Source organism: Apteryx mantelli, chromosome 18 (genome assembly GCF_036417845.1).
Source record: "Apteryx mantelli isolate bAptMan1 chromosome 18, bAptMan1.hap1, whole genome shotgun sequence".
Taxonomy (NCBI): Eukaryota; Metazoa; Chordata; class Aves; order Apterygiformes; family Apterygidae; genus Apteryx; species Apteryx mantelli.
This window is the reverse complement of record NC_089995.1, coordinates 11,839,898-11,864,790: the sequence shown is the minus strand read 5'-3', so window position 1 is coordinate 11,864,790 and position 24,893 is coordinate 11,839,898. Positions and strand designations below refer to the sequence as shown.

The 24,893-nt window shown below is 41.4% G+C and overlaps 1 long non-coding RNA gene across 1 annotated transcript; it reads left to right on the top strand.

Annotated features, from left to right (window-relative positions):
* The first annotated feature begins 3,608 nt into the window (after positions 1–3,608).
* On the top strand, positions 3,609–24,506 carry LOC136993600 (uncharacterized). Its single transcript, XR_010885976.1, has 4 exons — positions 3,609–3,671; positions 6,530–6,621; positions 16,579–16,703; positions 24,459–24,506. It is a non-coding gene; the product is annotated as an uncharacterized lncRNA (long non-coding RNA).
* The last annotated feature ends 387 nt before the right edge of the window (positions 24,507–24,893 follow it).

The window sequence follows — 24,893 nt, the reverse complement described above, 5'->3', positions numbered from 1 at the left end:
GAAATTTCGGTTTGTTTGTTTATTAACTATCTTTGACTTCAGAATTTATTCCTCCCCCCCCTCCCCCGGGTTATTTACGGAGTCGCTTCAAGAGTGGTTTCATAGATCGCATTGCTCTGTTCCAGCCCAGTCGCTCTCAGAAATGGAGTTTCTCCGCGCGGGGACGTAAATGTAATTTTCTGCGAAGCTGTGTAACTGGCCGGTCTTGTTTAGAGCCGGGAGAGTTTAACTCTATTGACTTTACTGCTTTGCTTTGCTGTTTAGTTGTACTCGAGTGACTTCATTAAAAAGGAGGGCAGTTACTTAATCGTGCAATCCAAACTCCTAGTGTCATTTGCAGTTTCCTGTTCTATTCGCATGCAGTGAGCTGAGCATGAATTCTCTTCTAAAGCGCTCTTTGCAATTTCATCGGAACAAAAATCTTCTACTGACGCTGTTAGATTAATTTCCTGTCACTTTCTTTAGAAAGTATGCTGGAAAATGATGCTTGGTGATTTATTTTAAATATATTTCTAGTTCAGTCAAAGCTGCTTCGAAATGCCCCACGCTTGTACCCGAGAATGCTGATGCGCTTTGTAGGGGACCGACTGTGTCCCCGCAGCCCCTTGGCAGGAGCTGATTACCTTTGCTCAGTGTCTGTAATACAGTAACACCAAGGGGCCCCCTATGAATCCCTCATAAAAGCAGCATTGTGTACACGTACTTTCTAAAGGGTTTAGTCTCAAAATATAAGAGACAATTAGTGAGTAAAGTATGGGGAAGCCCAGCGTAGCCCTGAGACGGTTCGGAGTGGTGTTTCTGCGGTCCGGTGCCGGAGAGGCTGTTGCCTCGCAGAAGAGACGGCGTTTCAGGAGGACCTTGCAGGACGCTAGCGTAGTGTCGTGGCTGGTGCGTGTGTGTGTTTTCTTAATCTGGGAAGTGCCCTTCATGCATTAATATTTATAAAGTGATTAGGTACTAATGCTGCCATTAGACAGGCGCAGCACCTGAGCCAGATAGCAGAGTGCCTGTGTCTGACACTTAGCTTTTCCGTGTGCATATGCAAAGCTGTGGGACTGCTTTCCAGGCACAAGCTTCTGTGCAAACTCTCTTTTAAGCAATTTATTTTCTGAGGAGAGCTAACGAACCTCAGCTTCCTTTGCGCTTGTGTTACCTACTCATATATCCTTCTGTCCCACCACCATAACGTGAGGTGCTATTCCCATTCCCGCTCTGCGCAGTAAACTCCAGGCTTCCCCCCATCCGATTGCCCTTCTCCCTTGGATCTGCCTTCCTGGGGCCTGCCGGCCGGGTGGGAGCTGCCCTGGTCACAGGCTGCAGCAGGTACGTGCTGCCCGTTACCTGCCTGTTAAATACTGCTGGAGTTTTGCCGGCCTTTCCCTTCGTTTGGGCACTCTCTCTCCTCTGCCACGTCAGCCATTTTCATCAAAACAAGGGATTAATCATCACCGAAACTGCAGCAGCTCTGCTGAAAATGGTGTCTGAAGTTCTCGATGAGGGGAAGGAGGGTGCTCCAGGGCTGAGCTTCGCGCGCAGTCTTCCTCAGGCGCAGGGACGCTACGCCCGCGAGCCTACGACACTTGCAAAGCTCAGCAGGTCAGAGGCGTTTGGAGGGAGGAAGGTTTAATATCTGAGCATGTGCGAGGCAAGATTTTTTTAAGGCTAGAAACACAGGGACTGGCACCTGTAGTTTCCTATGAATAACATATAAATGTACATATAAATGTACCTACATTCACAAATATACATATAAAAATTTATAATCATATATCTTAAAATGCACAAGCTTGTGCCAAAAATGCACAATGGCAAGGAAAAATGTAATTCAAAGTTCATACTGAAGCATCCAGCCTACACGTCCTGGCTTTGTATCCATTAGCCATCCTACATACCTGAGAGCAACATTGTTAAAATAGTTGTTTCATCATTCATTTGATATTGTACCAGTGCTTTGTGTGTGTTTCTTTTTTGGGGGAAATAGATCATGGCTCAGTAAGTCATCACACTCTGCATTTTTCCTAGAATTATTCTGTGGGGGGTTTGTTGTCGTTGCTGTTGCTCTGTTTTGAGAATTAAAATGTTACATGTAATTATCTCAGACTGCTTCACACGCGTTTGGGGTGGTCTGGCAACGACCTAAGCCCCAGCCCTACAAAGATAAGCTTAATTTTATCTTCAAACAAATATGAAAAAAGACTAATCATAACAGAAGAAAGTTCAGAGTACATGTGAGTGGGGTAAGCGTGTGCCGCAAAGGCCTCAATTTTTATTTAATTTAGGCTTCCATTAATTTTGCTGCAAGTTTGGCAGATCGCGCTGCTTGGAGAGACCATTGCTTGTTCTGCAGGTGTTTAGACGTTACCGCGAATGCCCATCGGTGCGCGGAGGAGGAGGTGGAGGAGGAGGAGGAGGAGGAGGAGGGGGCAGCCGTTGGCGGGCGCGGGAGGAAGCGCTGCCGGTGTCCGAGCGGAGCGGCTCCGGGCCCGGCGGAGGCAGGTCTCCATGGGAACAGCTGCACGGCTGCTCCGCTGCGGCGCAGCCCCGGCGCCCATGCGGCGGCCTCGCCAGCGGGGCGCTCCGCGTTCTGCCGCCTGCCTTCAGCGGAGCTCAGCGAGGGCAGATGCCTTCTCCAAAGCTGCTGTGCCCAAATAAAATGCAGAATGACAACAACAAGCTAAACTAATGCTCTTTCTAGTTTTTAGTTTGCGCTTTTAAATAAAGCAGGCAAAATAATGAAATGAGACTAAGGGTTTAGCATGGCACAGAGCCTTTTCAACATGTTCCTTTTTCCAGATTTTGGTGATACGGGAGGTATTAACATGCCTCCTCATGACAGAAGAATGCTGTTAGTTTGGGGGAATTTGGGGAACTCCAGAATCTATTGTGTCTACGGGTTCGCTCCAGCCATTCCCAATGATCTGTGTTCCCTCCGAACAGGAGGGAAATGTCAGTTGACTTTGATACTTCTGAACCTAAAAATAAAAAGGGAAGAGATTAGAGGCAACAAAGGCACCTCAGTTAGTGTAACAATAAAAAAAATCGCAGTCCAGGTTGGACGAAGGAGTGATTCCTAAATATTAAAGCCCCAGTGGTCTTATCTGGACCAGCTGCTTATAATGTCTGTGAGGAATGTGGCACATCAAGTGTGTGAACACTGCGGCTATTGTATCCTAACAGGCTGATTGAACCCGGGATAATTGGCATGTAACCTTCTCTATTAATAGTGCAGACAGATATGTGAATTAGCTGAATGCCTCAGACATATGCCATGCATTAACCAAAGGGGCTTACAATTCTCATAACAACTTGGCTAACTATTACACCAGTAATTATTCTTTAGAACTTGATAATATTAGGGAAAAATCAATAAATAATTTGTAGCTTCGGCACAGATTAGGAAGAATCAGCTGCCCTGTAACAGAATCGCCAAAGGTCGGTTGTTAAGGAAGATTCGGGACTAATATTATGACACTTTGATGTTTTTAAACGGGGTCAGAGTGTGATTCCCTGTCTTTGTTTAGCTCTTGCAAGTTGGAGGAATCGATAGGCATGTGAAACATTTAGAATAATTTCAGGACGACTGTTCTTTCTGCCGTACAAGAAGTGTACAGTCGGGGCCTTCTTTGGAATGACAGTGGATTATGTTCTTTTGTGAAATATGATGTAGAGGGGTAAGTTGGACTTTTTCCTTACTTTTGGCATAGCACTGTCTTACCATTTCTGAACTGCTCATCCTTCCATTTCAGTTGCTCATCTAGGATGAAATGGCAGAAACCACCTTTTACTATTTAATTAGGCTGTTTTTTTGCTAGTGATACAGTGCATGACTCAACACTGAGTGAGCCTGAAAGAATGCAGCATTACAACACTTTAAAAGCAGAGAAGTATCAACTACAGGCAGAGAATATTTAAATATGAGAGCCCCTAGAGCTGCATAACCTGTCTGGGAGTGTGTGTTTAATGTAACAGACTGCAGCAAACAATAATGCAATGGGGATATGGGCTTTTTGTTACTTGAGAACCATTTGCAAAGGACTTTTCCTTAGGAAACCTTCTTACAAATAAGCAGGAAATAACTAGACTTTTTAGGACAGAAATTCAAGTTTAGATGTTGCAATAGTCGTGAAGATTATGCTGTTGTTTTGCCCAAATAAATGAAGATGCATGCAGTCTCTGGTGCAAATGCTTTAGTCATTTTAATGTTATTCTTAGTAATTGGCACGTCAAGTTGGAATCAAATAAACACAGACATAAAAAGTATTTTAAACAGCTACAAATAATACTACACAAATAGAGACTCTTTCATTTCAAAATTTTATTTACATTTGCCATATCCCACAGAGGCTGAGCTTAAGACAAGGCGTTTAGAAGATGTTACAGTATTAGGACCAGAACTCTAGGAGCTTCCTAATAAAAAGCAAGCGTGTAATCTCATCTTATTCTTTGGGTGCAGACATTAATATTATGTCTTCATGGAGAGGCCTCAAACTGCTTTATTGCCCTTCTCTGATTCTTTCCTGCATGTGAGTTTTCCATCATCTGCTTACGAAGCTGTCTCATGATCCTGCCCGTAGCTCTTCACAACATAGTAATTAGACAGAGTCTCATCTTCCAGGTTTAGATGTCCTTCCTGCTTTTAGGCTCCCAGCTATCTCCCCCCTGCACAGTCTCAGCTGCTGATAAACACCGCAGTTCAAGAATGCTCCTAATGTGATTTGCACCAAGCAGTGGCAAATAAATGCAATACACATCTCGTCTAGACAAACCGAAAGACACATCGTTGGTCTGAACTGTGGTGGTTTGATCTTGCTCACATCAGTTCAAGAGTATCTGCTGGAAAACTGGATTAGCATAAAACATTTAAAAACTACCTTGGTAGTAGTGTACACTTGGCTGAAGAGCCAGTGTAGGAGGGGCTGAAATTTGAATTTTGAATTCAGTTCAGTTGAAATTTGAAATTTGAATTTTGCTGCTTCTCTTTCTTATTTCTTGTCTTCCCAATGGGAAAAAAAGAAAACAAGCTCTAACAGGCAACTGTGGGATCAGACAGTCACAAGAATTAGGTCTGAACCAGCACCCTAGATCTGAGCTCCTAATTTAAGGAAGAATTGGATTTGACTTGGTCTTTTCCAGCCAGCCCCTCTGCCTGGATTGCAGGGACCGGCAGCGGTGGAGGCCGAGCTGGGGCTGGTTTCAGTGAGCTGCTTCCCTGTCCCCAGTAGGACCGAGGCACATCGGCGCGGGGGAACTCTTGCTGCCTTTGCACTTTGCCTTTGGAGATCTCGGGACACGTGAGAACCCACCAAAAAGAGCAGTCCAAGTTATTGCACCCTTTACTTGTGAAAACCGACGTCATGCCCGGTTTTTGAAGGTGACTTTACAGGGTCTGAATCTCTGCCAGACATGTTAGTTGTAGCCCTAATTTAGAATTCCCATTCAATGGATTGCCACTGAGTTCAAAAAGCATTTTATTCTGATTTTTTGGAAAGTCAGAACAATTTGGTATGGTCCTTCACTAGCTCTTATGGCCATAGTAATAATTTATATAAAGATTTTTTTTTTTTCTATACAGTGGCAGATTTTTCTTGGAAAGATGCGTCTGAGAAGAGTTTAAATTATGCCTGTTTGAACTCAAATAGAATTTGGCTTTGGTTTGAGATCTATTTATATTTTAATGTCTAAACTGTGTCATCTATAAAATTTATATAAATCTGTTTTGTGGGGAACATGTATTAGAATGTACATTCATTTCTGTCCCATCTATATTATATTAGGTCTATTTTAACTGTACATACACAAAATATATAACTATATAAACCTGGGTTTATGTTTTTCTTTGCAGAAGATGCAGATAGACATACACAATTCTTTAGAAGTTCTTTGGATGTATCAATTTGTCAGGTTTTGTATTTTCCTCAGTGACAGACATGCCACAGTCAGCAGTGAAGAAAAGACTAGTAAAAACTGGCGGATAGATGACCTTAACTGGGATCAATACAAAAAGCTTCAGGAGCTTATGAAATAAAATGCTTTGAAGTAAAATGCAAAATTGGATTTCACAAGCCATCATTATTGTTTGTCACTTGGGGGAGAGGAGAGAAAGACATATATGATGTATTTAATGTGTTCACATAGGAACCGAACATGAATGAGTTGAGTTCAGAGCAGACTTTAAAGATCATACTATCCATGAGCAAATTACTTCAAAGTCTCCTCACTTAATGAAAAAAAAAAAAATCCCAGTAATGAACTGGTTGATTTTGTGTGTCACTGATGATCGCCACTGTCAGAAATGTGCACCGAACTGAGAAATGATACGTTTTATAGCTCCAGCCTCTCCAAGGTGTAGGCCTGTAAGTGCAGACAGGTTTTGATGGATTGGCAATGATTAAGGATTTTGATGGATTAGGCAAACGTATAAGTTTCTCTAGATGGGAACTTGTGGTAGGACGCAGCATCATAAAAGACGTCTGTATCACGTTACAATCCTACCAACATTAATGATTTCCAAATTCTGTCTCAATTTTAGCTGCCCCATACTTACGATTCTGAGATGATCAGGTTTATTGACTTGACTATTGGAGGAAAGCGTGAACTGTCCTGCAGGGCTCTGAGCGCCTGGTAAGTGCTTACATCTAAGCTGAGGGAGGGTCTGGGTTTTTCCACCTGTACTTAGCATCCAGCAGGGTTGAGTTTGCCCTGCTGGATTAGACTCATGGGACTCAACAGTTTAAAATGGTTGCAACTTTATTGGTTGCTGGGTGAGGAAGTGGTCGATTAAGGGGCTTTCAAACCATTGAGCTGCTCAAGGAAAAAAATTTGGCATTTATCCGGCAAAGTAAGGAAATAGGCTTCTGTTTTGGTTCCTTAATGCCCCCCCTCCCCCCTGCACATTTTGCTCTCCTATTCCTGAGAAGGATGAGGTCAGGGAACAAGGATCTGTCTTTGATTTAGAGTCCTTTGGGCATAGTTTTTCCCATTCTGTTTAAAATACTGAACAACAATTTTCAGCTTTTCTTAATTCAGGGAACACCTAACCTTAAGGGGAAAAAGGTCCAGAAGCTGGTGTTGCCAGCTCTGTAAAAGTTAAAATAAACCTTAGATAAATCTCCCCCCCTCCCCCCGCTTTGGTTGGCTCTCATGGATAAGGTTTGTTTTCTTTCATTTTGGAACAACTTTGTCAATTAACTTCTTTTTGATGTTTAAAAGAGCAGAAGTAGTGTGTTGCCCACAGCTTGAGAAAAACAAATTTCTAATCCTGGATGCCAGGATTACTGGTACTGATGCCACTGAAATTGCCTGGTTGGGTAATTCAGGTGGTTTATACCAGGTGAGAAGAGTTACTAACAGAGATTTGGCTCCTGCCTTTAATCTTGGTGGTAATGGTTAATAGGGTGGCCGCTGCAATTAACCACAAGGCAGGGTAAGTGTTTCAATTTGATGTTGACACAGAAAAAAAGCACAAGCTTGCACAAGCTGTGGATGTGTCTCAATTTGGCTAGAAAGACTGAGAGATGCTGGTGACAAAGTACTTGCACTGCATTTGTGAACTTTGCAGACTGGTCAAGGAGGGGGCTAGAATTTCAGACCAAAACAGTCGTTGGTGGGCATGTACCTTGTCTTTGTAATTCAGCATTAAAATCAGAAGGGAGCCCAGAAATTCTTAATAATAGCCTCTTAGAGCAGAAATCCCTGTGTTTATGCAGATTAAGAAAGGTATTGATTTGTCATAGACCATAAGGTTTCCCGTGTGTCTGACTTTTTCTTTAATTCCCCTGGGTTTGACAACATTGACTTAATCTATTTAAGGACCTGTGATGAAGGATAAAACATCACCATCTGCTAATGCAAATATTTATGACTTACTAGAAACCATCGATTTAAGGCAGTGAGATAGAGAATAAAATCTTCATGTATCTTTTTACTATGGTGAAAGAAAAAATAATTCAGGGTGCTTTTAAAGCATACACAGGATTAGTCTGAGAAAGAAGATCGATGGATAGGTAGCATCTCCCTGATTAAAATATTTTAGTTTAGGTAATGATACAGCTTGGTGGGCAACAAGATGTAGTGTGTTTAAAATCCTGTGTGCTTGGTTTAAATGTCTGTTACCAAGTATTGTTGAAATCTCTGTTCTGCATCGCGCAGCGGCGCGCAGAGACAGCCACCCAGCAGCTGCGCTCACCTCTCTCTCCGGGCGCCGTGAGTCATGGAGCAGTTGTGTCCTCCTCCACACGGGCTAGGTACCCATGGCAGCATTGGGTGGAACGACAAAGAAGAGAATCACTAGGCAGCTTGTTTTCCTCAAAGAATAAGATTCTAGACTCTTAAATTTATTATTTGGTCTGGTGCATTTTAAAAATGGTACTCTCTCAGTCTCTGTTGGTGCTAAAGCTCTGGCTAGACAACATCTAACACATACAGCTGCAATCACTTAAAAATACGTTCCCTCGGTTGAAATTAGCATACTGGAATAAATGTATCCTTCACTGCTTTTCAGTGGCTTAGCCTAAGCCCCCCTTAACTAGTAGTTTGAGATAAGGCCCTGGCCTGTGAACTGGGCACCCCGAGGCGGGGACATGCGGCCTTTCTGCTGGGGCAATGGTCTGCGGCCCAGGCCGGCACACGCGGAGCAGATGCTGCTCAGGCACCCGCGTGCTTTCCCGTCCCGACGCGCTCCGGGGACGGAGCTGTACGCACCGGGCAGTAACACACAGCTGGAGGCAGTAACTTCTTAAACTGCTACGGCTGTATCTGCCTTGAACATCAGCCCACAGCCTTGTCTATATTGCAGGCAAAGACATGATTGCAGGCTGTGTTGACATATCTAACCCTCACTTAAATTAGCTAATTTAGGTACTGATAACTGTAAAGCTCTGAAACATGGGCTTCAGGCACTCGTGCAGGCTGAGCTTGAAGCGGGTGCTACTACAGCTACGTCCTATCTGCTATCTTGATTTCTCATTGTGTTGTCTAGATAGACCAAAATATGCAGCAAGTAAAGTGCAGTTTAACATTACGCTTGAGTCAGCCTAATGGCTTAACTGGCAAGGAGAGGAGTCTGTTGGACTGGTCTGACTGCCTCCCCAGACCGCAGGCTGTCCCCAGTGCGGTAAACCCGGCGTCGCTCGCCCTTTCGGGCTCCCTTTCGCAGGGTAACATGCAGCCCGAGCTACCTTGCTCAGCCGTAGTCATCTTCCGTAGCTTCCAGGGTCCTGCCAATGCAGATCCTGCTCAGAGGCAGGTTCTGTGGGAGCAGCAGATAGGAATAGTCCGGATTGATAACCCTGATTAACGCTGTGCTCTTTGCTATGAGTAAGTGTGTGTGAAGGTTGAACCATGCGGAGTTTATTAGGGATGTTAGTGAAAGAGCACAGTCCCTGCTAAACCCCTGATTTTGAGGCTATTATTTTTAATAAAAGAAAAATCTTTTCGCCAAAAGAAGACATATTAAAGCATATTCCGTTTAGGTCCCTAGTGTAATGATTATTCCATTTTTCAGCATCTCAGTCTAAACAGGGCACAGCCTAGAAATCATTGAGGCCAACAGTAATTTTTCTTTTGATTTCAGTGAATGTGGATCAGGCATATGGAAAGGTACATATGAGATCCTGGGAAAGGGCAATGTATCCAAATGAGAGGTTTATTAATGTAATGTAGACATAAAGCCCAGATTTAAGCAGTTCGCTAGCAGAAGCCTGTGGTGTAACTGCAGGAATTCTTGGTACCTTTGCTGCCTGCACCTCTTAAATACGCACAACGAAGCAGGAGGGAAATTGTTCATGATAATTAACTGGTCAAAATAAGAGTGAAGAAATCTAATATCATCAGGGTTCAGCAGTTATTGAATAGTGCATAGACCTCATGCTGATCCTAGGTAAAGAAATTAATTTCAGCTGCAGAAAATAGCCATTTCCTTCTAATGCAGTATGGCCTGCGTCCTCCTTATGGATGGTCAGTGGTCTGAGTGGGAAAAAAAGCTGGGGTCTAGGCCATAGTTTAATAATATGCTTGTTTCAGGGAAGAATTTACTTTATTTGGGATACTTTTGATGACCTGGGTTACAGCACAATCTTGTAGACATTTTCATCTATATAAATTACAGGGTGACAAAGTGTTGCAACGGCAGGAAAGTGTGGATGGGAGGGGGTATAAAAGCGGTAGGAGTCTCTTGCCACCTCCACTGCTGGAGAAGACATACACTGTAACTCACCATATCAAACTGACTGAGTTGAAAGTATCATTTAACCTGCGTATGAGGATTTTTTTTGTGTTTGGACAGAAAGAGACCTGAAGATTAACAGAATATAGTGTAAGAACATGGGCAGCCCTTCCCCTAGACTTTGGAGGAAAAATAATCTTACTGGTGATTCAACATCTGCAAAGCTGAAGGTTTACTAATAGGTGGGTACATGAAAAGAAGGTGGCTGAGTGCACGTGGGCACGCTTCTTTTGAATACCTATTAAGGAGAGTACGAGCAAAAGAGGGAAAAAATATGAAAGGGAATATATAAAATTGAATAATAAAGATATATTTAAGGTTTAGAATGGCTCATCGGCTGGTATAATTCAGCCTTCTGCTTGGCTGCATGAGAGCAACGTTACCAGATGAGCGTATTCCTCACGCAGTATATAAAGGGTGCTTTACCCAAATGTTTTTTTAATCAGTCCATTTCTAAACAATGTAAGCTGACAGCACTCCTTTAATATGCATCACCGAGGCTTTCTGAATTGTAAGTAGAAAGGACGAGTAGATTTCCCTGAATTTAGGAGCATGGTCTGGAATTTCATAGGTGGAGAGAAAAGGCTGCTTTGCTTTGAAGTTTTCTGCTTTATATGCTAAACAGTGCTGTTGACTGATTTACTGCAATTTCACATTCAGGGGGCGGGGAAAAAGGGAAGCGGTGACTTTTTGTTGAGTGTGATGAGGAATTATTGACAGATAGGGATACAAGTTCCACTTGCTTGCAAATTTGCTTTCAAACACAACAAGTTAACACAAGCAAGGGCTTGTAACAGTGCAGTGAAACATTTAGTAAAGACCTGCCACATCTGGCAAACTTAAAGCATTACCTGGTTTTCCACAGGGCTTAGGAAAGGCTGTGCTATTAAGGAAAATGCATAGTTTGCATTTAGCATAAACATATTTTTTATTTTACTGGAAATGCTTAGTGCACCACACTTTTTCACTGGTATTAGAAAAGCTCTTTTACCCTATCTTTATACTGAATATTTCAGATTCCTGGAATATTTTGTTTCCACTAGAACATTTACCCAGCCTGATTATGCGTCAGTGGCCAGGATGCACCCTCAATAATAAATTCAGATGCATGTGGTGAAATAAACTGTAGCATATGGGAAGTTCTAAGACCCATGAACCTTTGAAACAAAGAAATTCTTAATACAAAGTGAGCTACTAAATTGTGTTCTAAACACTTAGGTTACAAATTATATCTTCTCAGTTTTCAGGAATAAATGTCATAGTTAATAAGAAAATACTAAAGCACATTGTACAATCTCATGTCAGTATATGCAATTTTATGCATAGTAAAAAAAGCAATGATACAAAGCTGTGGGCAAGAATTCAATAGAGGTTTTGTTTTAGTGTCTCTGAAAGGAAACTGTCTCCTCTAGGAGAACATTTCTTCCTTGGTAGCATATCATTATTTACTTCTTTACATTCTAGGAAAGCTGTTTCTTTGAATCTTTATGTGTGGAAAGAGACAGGCAGAGAAGACTGTATGATAACAGATTCTGCTAAATACAGCCTAAACATCTGAATGCACAAACGCAGTGCGTGCTTATATGCAAAGTGTGTAACAAAGGAAAACATGCCCTATCAAAATATTATGTGTTCTGTTAGTGTGTATTTATGCTCTGTAACGACATTTATATTTGGAAGGAAATACTTCCTGCTCCTTTGGTACTAACCAATAGGACAAATTTCATTAACTTCATTCCCGGAGCAGCATTTACTGTTTAGTACTGGTTAAGTGAACACTTCTATGCCTTGTTTCCCATCTATCAATTATATTTGCCATATTCTCATGCGTATTATGAAGCCATTGATATATTTTTAAAGCACCTGGTTATCTCATTAAAAAAAGCTTTCATAAAAGTGAGCTGCATTTCTATTAATACACTTAAATAAAAACAGATCATGCCAGACACAATTAAACTTTTTTTTATGTCCCACCATGCAAATCTTCCTGTATAGCTTGAAGTTTAACTTTCAAAGCTCAGCTGAGTTTATTCAACTGATTACTATCTAATCCACCCACCCATCATCCTACACTCCCTCAAAAAATGTTAAAATCCTGCCCAGAGTGATATTTTTATTTTTAATCATGAATGTCCAAGCATTTCTCACAGATGTGGGAAAAGTTGAGCCTTAATCATTGCAGTAAACCCACGATATCTTTAGATAAAGCCTTTTTTTCTTTTTTTTTTTTGAAAAAAGTCTAAATTTTCACAACTAACTTGGCTTTTATCTACCGGTCAGTGCAGCAGAAAGCCACAGTCTAATACCTGGCAGATGCAGCCGGTGTACGTCATCCGAGCGCACCGCTTGTTTATCACGCCGATGAGCCCGAGTCACCGGCGCCGCAGCTCGGCTGCACGCAGCCGCTCTTTGTGCCCTGCTCCCAGCGGTTGCAATGCACTGGGTCATTTCCTAACTCTCCAAACTGAAAGCAGGTATTGCATCCAAACGAACGCTCGTTTGCACATAGCCTTTGCCTGGACAACTGTGCATTAAAACAATAGAATCGGCAGGCCTTTGTCATCTGGCTTGTGCTGAAGCGGGGGGCAGAGGCGACCTGGTGGCCGGGCAGCCGGGGGGGGATGCAAGACGCGTGCCCCGATTCCCGCTGGCGGGTCGCTTGGCACGCTCCGGTGACCTCCTCGCTCCTGCTCTTCCCTTCACTCTCTTAGTCAGCTTCTTACTCTCGGGGTAAAACCATTTTCAAGAGCGCTCGCTCAGCACACCGTTGGCCAGGAGCATGTCCGGTGCCCTGAGGGAGCTTGCTCTTTCCCTGAACATTGCAAGGAGGACCCCCAAAAGAGAGGAAATTTCCTTCTGCTTTACAAAGCCTGATCTAGCTTGTTGAAACACCAGTCTTACCAAAAAGCAGACTTTCTTGGCTGTGGAGGAAAGGGTTGACTTTATTCCTGGTGGAGGTCACGTTAAAATCTCTTGGAAGTTTAGCTGTAAGTACTTACTCACGGGTTTCTGCTGCGCTGTACAGTACTCGCACCAAACTATTTCGTAGGAAATATTTTATTTTGTTGAACTGTTTAATTCACTGGGCTGGTATAAACAAGTATAACTTGTTGGTACTCAGTGAAGCTATGAATATTTATGCCTGCTGAGAATCTTCCCCTTTATTTTTAATCTAACTATATTAATAGTACTAACTCAGTATTAGTACTTGACACCGCATAGCAAGTCTGACCCAGTCCTTTTGCAAGGATACAGACTGAATGTTTGTCAAAGTAACATACTGTATTAATTTAAAGATCACTTCTACATGCCCTACACAATTTCAGCTATACTGGTATCTTTCTGAGGTACAACCAGAAAGGTGTTTGTTGTGCATAACACAGACTTGCGTTATGCAATCAAACAGTGTGATATATCACGTCAACTCACCAGGTCGTTAGTTATTTGGTCTTTCTCGAAACTTTTACAACTTTGCAAGGTGAGCCTTTTTTTTCAGATTCTCTTGTCTTAGGTAATATGGAACAAGGAGGAGAAAGTTCAGCTGCTCTAGCTTCTGGCACACAGTCCGTCCTAGGGCTAGCAGCCTGATGCTATTTGAAGAGGAGAGATTATAGACCAGGAAACACTTTTTTCTCTCTGTGAAATCCAGGGGACATTTGAGTCTATCTTAGGGGTGGATTCAGAGGGTTTCTGTTCAGCCCTGTGCCTCGGCTCCAGGAAAAGGCATGCAAAAAATCCTTTGGAACCACAGTCACTGGTGATCACGGAGGGCTCGAGAGGAAGTTCAGGGCTCCTGAGCACCCTTAGATCTGTTGAGGTTTGTTGTTTGTGAGATCCAAAGATTCTTATCATTTTTAGCATCAAGAAAGATGCCAGTCCTGATTCATAAGAAGATCAAACCAGAAGGAATTCTTCATGGCAGTGTTGAGTGGAAAATCCTACTCACAAAGCCACTGCAAGTACTCCTTAGACAAAACATCCCCTTTTATGTGTAGGTGCAGCTGTTGGTTGACACTGTTCAGGCTTTGGTCCATAAAAGTCTAATCTATTTCATACAAGTCAGGTTAATTTGGACAGTTTGGAGAGAAGGAAGCCTCTTTCAAGTGATCAATACTTTTCCATTTGTAATAACATTGACTAGGTTATCATTAGAGTCTTTAGCTACTGCACACAAGGATACATCAAAAGAAGATTAATCACCTCTGATTATATACAATTTTAGGATCGGTTCCAATAAACCCAATTACAGTGGTTCATAGCTGATAAAATCTCTTTGAACTCAAAATGCCCATCTTTGGATGCAGACTTCCATGGTGCTGAGCACTACTGGTGAGATATGGAACGGTCTCTGTTAAACCCTGAAGTCTGAGAAAATCAGGCCTCCCATGAGTTAATTATGGGGGATTAACAACCACTATGAAAAATAACAGATGTAGCTAAACAGTAAGTTTGGAAGTAGCAATATGAACAATCAATATAAAGCTGTGTTCAGCAGGCGATTATGCACCAAATAGGGCAGGAAGATTAAGAAAAAACACAACTCTTTATACTTAAAAACATACTTGAAATGCTGGGAGTGTGCAAAACGTCAGATTGTAAAAGGAGCAGGCTAGAACTGCTGAGATAACTTCTCGGTCTAGTTATCGTAAGAGGTGATTTCTAAAAGAACAGCTTCTTCCCAGTTTCTTTTCACTCAAACTAGAACAAAATGGAGCACAGGTAATGTCATTGCCTTAAATAGTTACTTGATTGAGAAAGCGTAATTAAAAGTACCATTTTAAATCTGTATGTTATGGTGAAAAATCTAAGCTGGAAAGGATGGGAAAAAATAAACACTACGATAAGTAAATATGAGAGCAGGAGCTGGGCTGTGCTTGAAATTTCTCTCGATTATTGCTGTTAGTACTTGAGACAGACAGGAACTGCAAATAAATAAATACGTTCTGTTAATATTTGCTGAAATTTTTGAATGCATTCCCTTTGGCTCTGCTTGTATCCCTTCTCCCCTTTGCTTTCTGAGAGCGTATGTGTGAGTGAGTTAGGGAACAAATGTTTGTCAAAGAAAAGATCAAAGTTTCTAAAACTGGTACACATTAGTATTTCTGTCAGTATTTGTGTGCTTAAATCCTAACGCAGAAAAAACATTCCCATTCAGGACAGCACTAGCACATCAGTTGAAATCCTGTCTGTACCAAAGCCAAAGGGTGTTTGCATGTGGACACGACTCCTATGGCTCTTAGGGCTTTTGTAGATTCGGGGTTCTGATCCTCCCCCAAAGTCTAGAGAGAAAAGTTAATGAAATCGTCGCCTTCAGATTTTCATGGACTTTGGATGAAGCTCTCAGATGACAAACAGAAAAGGGTTTGCATGACTCAGTTCTACCACGGCAAAGCTCAAGGATTCAAAATTAGTAAGTCAGGCCCTGCAGAGTCATGGGATTTCCTGAAAATAAATGATATTTAAAATGATAAATGTGGGGTCTTTTTATTTGCTTTTTGTCTCCTGAACCTATGTGGTTCATGTTTTCTAGCTGCCTCTTCATTGCTATGAGGGTTAGAGGCTTAAATTATACAGGGAAACAGAGTTTCAAATAATCCCATGGCTCCTGAAACATGGGTGTTACCAAAGCCACTAACTGCCACAGCACTTTTGATAAAATGTTAATGATTTAGTAAAATAACTGCTTACTGCATTTCAAATATCAAACGCTGTAGATCGTGATCATCTGGCAAAAATCTTGTTTTTTCCATGCAAGTTTTCCAAAGCACTTTAGTAAATCACTTTCAACTAGCAAATCAAAACATCCTAGGAAATTGTGACTCCAAATGGATATTTTGCCAAGAAACAGGGAGTTTAATAGGAATTTATGTTTATAGTTAAGGATATTCCCTATCCTGCAGTTGGGAGATGTGTTGGCGATACATATAGGTGCCAGCTTTAATCTGGTTGATGAAGTAGTAACAGGAGGAGTCTTGGCCCAGAGTTAACCGCAAGCAGTGAAAGCTGCTAAATAAGTGTCCACAGTGGTCCTACATGCAGACTATTAAATTCTCTGAATTTTCTGCCACTTTAGCTTTGCTTTCCTTGGTTTTGGGCTAGCTAGTTGAAAACATACGTACACTATAGTCTCACATCTGAGCTCAGTTCTTATTATCTGTGCCAGCTCCTAACATAGTCTCATTGTTGCAGGATTACTTTTAGAGTAGGACACTAGTAGCTATAAAAAGGGGCAAAATTTGGCTTTGTATAGGTGGACTTCTATATGGCTATGAGAACAATAGCATCTCTATTTCCATAGCTTTATCTACATGAAGTACAGCCCTGATTTGCGATTTTCTTTCTATTTTTACTTTCAGAACTGCTGGTCTGAAGGATGCGGCAGTGCTTCTCCTAGGAACCAGAGACTCGGGGGAGACGAGGCGGAGAGCAGCCGCTTCCCCTAACGTCGACGCTGCTTTCCGTAGCGCGCCGTGAGCCTCAGGTGGGTCCACATCATGCAAAGCAGTGCAAGGCCAGGCTGCCTGCACACTTTGTTTGAGGGAATGGCCACAGCAAGGGCAGATGGCCTGCGAGATAAAGGCCAGATTAGGTCCAGCCCATCCGCACAATAAGCAGGAGCATACTTGGGCTGTGTTAAGTGTAGATCCAGGGAGCAATGGGGATAGCTGGGAAATTTGAATAGACTTCAGCATATCCCTGCTGAGAACAAGTTATAAAATCCTTCCAAATAGATGCATCTTGCATTCCTTTCTGAAGGTCATAAAGCTCCAGATCAAGATACCTACTTAAAAACTATTCTCAGTTCTTATGTGTGTTCCAAGGGGCCAAACCTGTAATTCTGGCTCATGAGAACAAACTGCAGTGCTGCAAGTAGCCCCAGTTCTGTGGCTGAAAAACAAAGGATCAGACATTAAGTTATTCACCTATTTTTTAAAAACAGTAATGAAATGTTTTCCTCAGCAGCAGCCAAAAAAAAAAAAAAAAAAAAAAACAGTTTCAGAGTTTCAGGAGCTATTATGGCCTTTGATTTATGAGTTTTAGCAGGTTCTGGAACAATGTCAGAAGAAACAATGAGAGAAGCCTGCTGTTACTACAGCATAAGGATACTATAGCTGTGCCCAGGTCTGAAGTTTTATTTCAGAGGATTTAGTCTTTTATTTTGTGACTTTGTGAAACCAGTAGGTAACATTACTTGCAATTTGCAGACTCACAAAACTGTAAAATGCAGTATGCTTACATTCTGGAATTAAGAATGATTTTCACAAATAAGTTCTAAGCAGATTAGAAATAATACAAAAATCTGATCATTTTTATTAGAAGAATTTGCACAGAAACCGGGCATGATTTCAAAGTCAAAACCCAATGCAAAACTTAGTTGGGTTTGCTGTGCTGCAGTGCAACTGGTTGTCATTTGTTCATTGATCATTTAATCGGAGTAGATTGCTATTAGTAAAGTGGTAAGATAAAATCAGCGTTTCTCTTCACTGGTCCATTTTCTGTTTATTGTTCTTATCTTCTGTACAAGTGGATGGAGAAAAAATAGAGCCAAAACATTAGTAATTATGAGGTTTAAACACTCCTGCCTGCTAGCGCTAAGCTAGATTAATTATTCCTACTAAAGTTGCATAAAAAGGGATACTGAATGAGGGAAAATCACATTTTTCATCACATGAATCATTCTGTTTAGTTGCAATAAAATTCCTATGGAAACTTCAGGGCCATCCAGCAGATCCTGCGCTATTTTTTGCAGGGAAATGTTGTGGTTGCAGATTTGCCTTGGGTTCTTATCATGCCATCCATGATCTTTAGCAGTATAACTGCAATAAATATATTAAGTCCTGTGGCGTACTCTTCCAGGCATGGAAAACAATCCGAAATGTTGCATTTCCCAGTGCAATGGAAATTGTAGCTGGTTCCCTCCTGAAAGGCTAGCAGTGCCACTAGGTGCAGGTGCTAAAGAGCTGACCATAAAAGTGTTGATTGTATAAAGCTTTTTTTTTTTTTTTTTTTTTACTGGATAAAGTCATCTCCCACTAGATCTTCTGGGGATAATTAAAAAAGGCAGCCTAGGTTTAGGGAGCCAAACTACAAATGTAATTTAGAATTAGTCATAAGAGAGTTGTGCATTGGGGCACAAGCTGTATCAAGACCCAACTTCAGGGCAATGGATTTGAACTTCACAGGCAATATTTCCCCTGCTGGTTCAAACATTACTTTTCTGGTTCCCAGAATCTACCTATATCCTGAAGATCCTAATAAGTGTTTTTTAAATTAAAATACTGACTCTGATGAGGTCAGATGTACTCCACAAATAACTTTCATACCAGCCTAAGTGTATCAGTTTGCTTTGCTGATACCGCTGTAAGCCCTAATGGGTAAGTGCACAGGTGTAAAGGTGCTCTGCACCAGTAATATTGGCACTGTGATTCTCCTGCCAATGCACCTCTTACACCTTTAGTCAAGCCTAAGTCATACCGGAAGTTTTTGTTGCTACAACTGCTGACTTTTGCTAATATAGCTGCTGTAGTCACTGACTCACTAGCGGCGTAACTGTGCTGACAAAGGAGGGTAAGGCAGAGACGGCTTATTCTAGGAAACCAGCTCTTTGCCTGCATATGACCTGCATTTTTTTCCAGTAAGTTTCAGTAAGAAAAACAGAACCTTGCGCAGGTAGCCCCGGTCTTGGCAGGGCTGTGTCTCCTGCCGTAAGAAAGTACGATGTCTAGATCAAGCCTTTGGATTAATTGTGGTGTATCAGAAAACAAAACTGTGTTCCCAGGGAGACTCTGACTAACTTTGTTTCTGTAATAGGGTGGTAGTAAAAATGCTATTGAATTCTGTGAGCTACCTGGAGTCACTGAGAAACTAACCTAAGAAAAAGGCTGAATGTTACTGAAGGGAGACAAGTAAATTAGTAAAACCAAACAAAGCAAAAGCAGAAAAAATCAGGAGACCAGTCAGTTCTGGTCATTCCAGGAAAAAAAAAAAAAAAACACTTCAAAACAAAATCCAAAAGAAACAATTTTCACTTAAAAACGCCAACACATCAGCATTCTAGTAATTCCTGGTATTGAATGTTTGACTTTTAAATAGCACATATTTTAGGAGGAAATATTTTAGCTGTATAAATAAAAGGCATCCAAGAATCTTTGTTTTCCTCTGAAATACAAGGCCAATAACTTATCTGATATTAACAAGTTCATCTTTTGTTTCCCAAGGTGCTTTTTTTTCTGTGCTCTTGGCAAAATTGTTTGGAACAAAGAGAAAGCAGCTTCCCCTCCTGTTGTTTTGCTGTCTTTGTAAGCATTTATTTTCATGGAGACAAAGCTCGGTTTCCTCTGGGGTGGTGGTGTGTTGCGTGAAATGTCCCAATATTCCTATGAATGGAGGCTTCTAAAGACAGACTGTTCTGTTTTGAACTTGTTATGACAAAAATAGCCAAAAAAGCCAGCTTGTCAAATTAGGAATTACATGAGGTCAGCAAATTTGGGAACAACCACAACTGGAGGAGAGAGAAAGAGAGACCTAATTGTGACTTGGGGGAAGGGAGACAGGGTGGACCTTTCTGAGGCAAACCCAGAGCCTCTTTTGATCTCTGAGTGCAGTGGGGCACAGGACTGAGGCTCCCACTAATTTTGGTGCCACACGATTGAGCCTTAATATGCCTAAAAATAGCATTAATGTGAGCCAGCATTCTGGCTTGCCCTCTGCACACCATACGATTATTTCTGCCAGATGTATAAACTAGTTGAATTGTGAGGTTTAGCAATGTCCTAAAATGCTGTGCCCTCTTTCTTTCTCAGGTTTTTATATAGTACCTGTCACTACGACATCAAAGGCTAACTTCTGAGAAATCTCTGGAAAGGGAACTCAGCACATTTTAGAGAAGTTTGGCATAGAGCACAACAGTTTTACCACTTGGACCTTTGTCTAGCCTCAAATGTCAGGAGACACAGGGTTTTCTTTCAGCTTGGTACAGAACTAACTGTAAAATTCACATCCTGATCCAAGTTTTAAGTCCAGAGGGGGGGGTTGATTTGTGCCAAAGTCTAATATTATTTCTATATGTAATTATAGAGAGTAATAGATAGTCTAGTGTAGTCTAGGAGACTGCGGATAACAACAGTAAGCCAAAACTCCTGTATTCTAATCTTAACTCAGTGACGCAGTTTGCTCATCTTGTAAAATGCGGATGATAATCACGCTGACCTGCAGGGGCACACGCAGGCGTACGCGGGATCACAGCTCCGGCCCGGCACATGCCAAGGGAAGCTGCCAGGAGATGCTCCCCACTTGTCCATTTTGCGATGCTTGATGATTTCCTGCTGATTTTTTCAAGCCCCATCTACTGGAGTCCTGTGATTAAGTGTAAATCTTACTTTTCTAAAAAAAAAAAAAAAAAAGGAAGAAAGTTGTCTGCCTTTGGTGTTTCAGAGGGAAGTTAAAAGTGAGATTTATGTGCAGTCAAACAGCTCAAATACAAATTAAAATTTGTCTTATTTTCTAAGAATCTTATGACTTGTAAGCCAGCTGGATGTGTGAAGGTAAAGAATGTCCTGACTTCTGAACACTTGGGAATGCCGTTCCCAGCTGTTTCGGCTAACACTGGCAGAACACACGGCCGTACCCCCGGCAGGCTGCGTGCTGCTGGCCCCCGCTCCCAAAGCGGGCACTACAGAGGGGTCCTGGTCTCGCTTCTCCAGTCCAGCCCTATGCAGATGCCTCATCCAAATCACAATCTAGACATTAACCAATTATTTATTCAAACCAAATTCAACCAGCTAATTGTTCCCAAGTTTTTCCCTTCACTATTCATTATTTGCTATGTACAATTGGTCCCCTAGGACCTAGGTCATGTGACATGTTTTTTTCTTTTTTTTCCCCTGATTGGATGATTGAAATGTGAAAGTAAGATAAACTGTAAATGACAAATTTACTTGGCAGCAGTCAGTTATGGGTATTTAGAGACAACAACCCTTTTCCCCACCCCCTAATATCTCTGCTAATAAAACCTCATTCATGCCAGTGTTCACAAATAGAAAATCTAAGGGGACACAAACACCGAATGTAAAAAAGCAAATGTTCTTTGCAAATGTTTGCAAATCTTATTTTGTATGACTACATTAGTTCTGTTAGCCATGTACAATATCCGTGGATGTGAAGGTGATAGCTAGCTCATAAGTGCTTGTGGAAGGAAATAAATCAACTATAATAAATGTAGTGTCTTTGAAGTATTAAGTCTGGAAGTGGCTATCATACTTTCACATATATTTTAAATCTTGTAGTTAAAATATATTCCAACCTTATGTTGTCTCTCACTAGTGAGTTAAAAGTCCAACATTCTGATTTGTTAATTTTTAACCTGGCTATGTGAAAATGTTCTGATATATATATATTTTTTAGTGAAGGTATTAAATTAACAACCCTTTCCCCCACACATGCATTTCTACACTCGAATGTAAAACATACAGTTAAGCACCATTTGAACAATACAGTAATAACTAAACTAGATAACCTATCTGGATTTAATCCAGCCTAAACAAAGAAAGCAATTCAAGTTGAAACTGAAAGCCAATGTTTAATATATGAACTGGTAAAGATAGCATTCTATGTAACTTTAACAGAATCATCAAAGTTTAACAGTTATGTGTGGGGTGTGTTTGTGAGTTTTAAACTTCTATATTTCAAACAGAAAATAAATATTTTCAAATAGCAGCTGATGAATCTGACAAACAAATTATATGAATGTGTCTAATCTGGGAAGAAGGAAGTTCTGCTTCAGATGCAAGTTTTATGCAACAGAGCTGTTTACTTTATTTGTAAACCCTTCAAAATAGTGTCCAAAGTTCATTCTTTGTTCAAGGTAAGAATGCAATTGCACTGCCTAAAATGCAATATAAGTAATAAAGTTAGGATTCACTAGAGAAAGACAATTTGGAATTAAGAAAAAGCAATTTAAACATTCTTAATGCCTCTCCTCCCTCCCCTCCTTCTTAATGACTCTCTCTCGTCCCCTTAAGAAATCTTTGAAGTGAGCCAAAAAGAACTAGCTAGTCTGCTTAAAGGTCATGTGTCTCTCTGCTCCGGTTCCCGTTGGTGCAGTACGCCTCTGCTGATCCCAGGAGTACGCACTGTTGTTTTACATTTTCATCTGACTTTCATTCGGGGGGAAGACACTGCAATGTCCGAGCTTTGTATACCACCTTTGATATTTGTTCAATATTGTTAATTATCCTCTTGTTCAGTCTTTGAAAAGCAAAGTGTATCAGTGGAAATGCAGTGGCGATTTATTTGTAAGCACAGAGTGTATTTACTGAGAAATAAAATTAGGGAAATAGGAAGACATATTGAATATAGGCACTCCTTCTGCAAAGATAAATGATTTAGTAATGAATAGATTCTTCAGGCCATAAAAAGTCCATTTATTTCCTTTTGAATTTCGAGAGGAGGACCTGCACTTTCCCACTTAGTTATAATCAGTTAAAATTAAAATACAGAGCATGAGACCACTGTACAGACAGACCAAACAACCATAATGTATAATAATAGAAGTTAAATTAACAGACATTTAAAAAGAGGCAACATTTCCACAAAAAGGTATTCATTTATTACCATTCAGGGTGGAATAAAAGTGTGATCTAAAATACAAACTGCTTTTATAAATTATCTGCCTTATAACAACATGCTGCCAGATTTTAGTCAACTCATTAAATGAAGGATCCACTTGACCTCTTCTGTAATTGTGTAAATGAACCAGAAATCTGATTAGTCCAATAAATTCCCAGGTTGTTCTGCATTAAGTTTGCCTTATTAAGGAATCTGATCTTGCATCAGAGTAAGTGCACCAAATGCTGGCCTTTGCTTCATTTGTTTCCCTGCACAGAAAGCAGAAAGCTGCCCTAGAGCCGGCTGCGTGCGCATTGCTTCCGCCCTCGTTTCCAGAGGGGACCCATCTGCGGGTTAGTCAAGGAGGAGGCACTGTCCAGGCCCGAGCCGCACTCCAGGGATTTCTGGCTCTGTACCAGTGACTTTTTGATGGCCACCATGGCATGGCTGAGGCTGCTCTAGGGGCCGATCCTTGACGCAGCTTTGGGGCAGGTACGTTGGGACAGTTCTGTGGCCCCAAAACTAAACCCAGTCTGGGCAAGAAAAAGGGTCTTGTTAGGATTGAAAGAGCATTGAATTAGTGGCTTGGCTGAAAATCTTCCGAGTAGTGGTCAGCTACTGGTGGAGCCACCAATCCCCCATCCCCTTTCGTTCCTCAACCTTCAGTTCCCAGGGTCTGGCTGAGCGGGAGACACCAGATCCAGTATTCCTGCCTGTGGGCCCGAGGGAACTTTTGCTGTTGGAAAGGTCCCACTGAGGTCAATAACCAGAGCTATCTGCATGATCAAGGGCTTACTGAAACAAGGCAGAGAGGCTGGAGAAATGTAAGGAGAACTGGCGGTTTAATTTTTATGTTACCTGTAGCCTTCATATTTTGTCATTTATGTGGGTAAACGTGTCAGGAGTTGGGTAAATGTGTTGAAATTAGCTACATGATTACAGAAAAGTGAGATGTGAGCCAGTTCTGCAATAACTCCATTCCCCACACTGCTGGTGTTTCTCCTTAGTATGAAGAGATAAAACATAGTTGCCTCCAGGTCCAGTCAGACCTTACCACCTCCTGACAGCTCAGATTGCTGGATTTACTGCGCTATTTTCATTAGAAAATGTGATTTCCCTTAAAACACCCTTCTGCACATGGACGGTTCAGGAATGAACACACGCTGAGATTTCCGTGTGGCCATGCTGAGCCACACAACTGGGAGCCATAACTTGATCTGCCAATTCAGGCTAAGCCCTCCTTGCTCCTCTTCAGGCCCCGAGTGCCTAGTAAAGTCAAGTGTAGTGACTCTGTGATCTAAATGCCACATTGAAAATTCAAGTGTCTTTTAACGGATATAATTCCGGCAAAAAGAATTGGGGTCTGATCTTTAAGTATTTTTCTAACTTAATGCCTGTTAAAAGTTATGAATAGTTGCATGATGCTATGAAACTATACAGGTTTTAGCATTTGTATCTGTGAAGATTAATAACTGGAAAAGTCTGTATCCAGACCAACTGCCTTGAAACACTCAAATATCTGGATCCTGTTTCCTTTATGATAATCCATACAGCTTTGTAACAGATTGGAAGCAGTGGGAATTAGCTTGAGTAAAGACTGAGTAAAAGCTTTTGTCGTGATTTTATCCAGGTATTGTTTTCTACTTCCTCGTGCTGATCATCAGAGCTGTAAGTGAGCTTCGTCCCTGACCAGATACCGCACTGGGCACACATCTGGAGCCGGAGCGCTCCCGGACGCATCCTGCTTGTTGGTTACAGCTGGGCTTGAAAAACACATTCAAGCCAAAAGGATCTCAGGGTTTGACCCAAACTTATTATCTATAATTTGACCCATGGAATTTCTGTATATCCTGAAGCATAGGAATTTTAATCTAACAGTTTACATGTTTAAGGATGAGAGCTTTTGGTTACATACTGTAGCTGCTCAGTAGATGACTATAAATCTAAGTAAATTGCTAAAGACTGAAACTCCAGAAGGCAGGAGGAATGATGCAAACAGAAGGTCCTGTTCTGACTCAGTCACTTACCAACTTGTGTTACATTTTTATTGCAGGTCAAAAGTCAT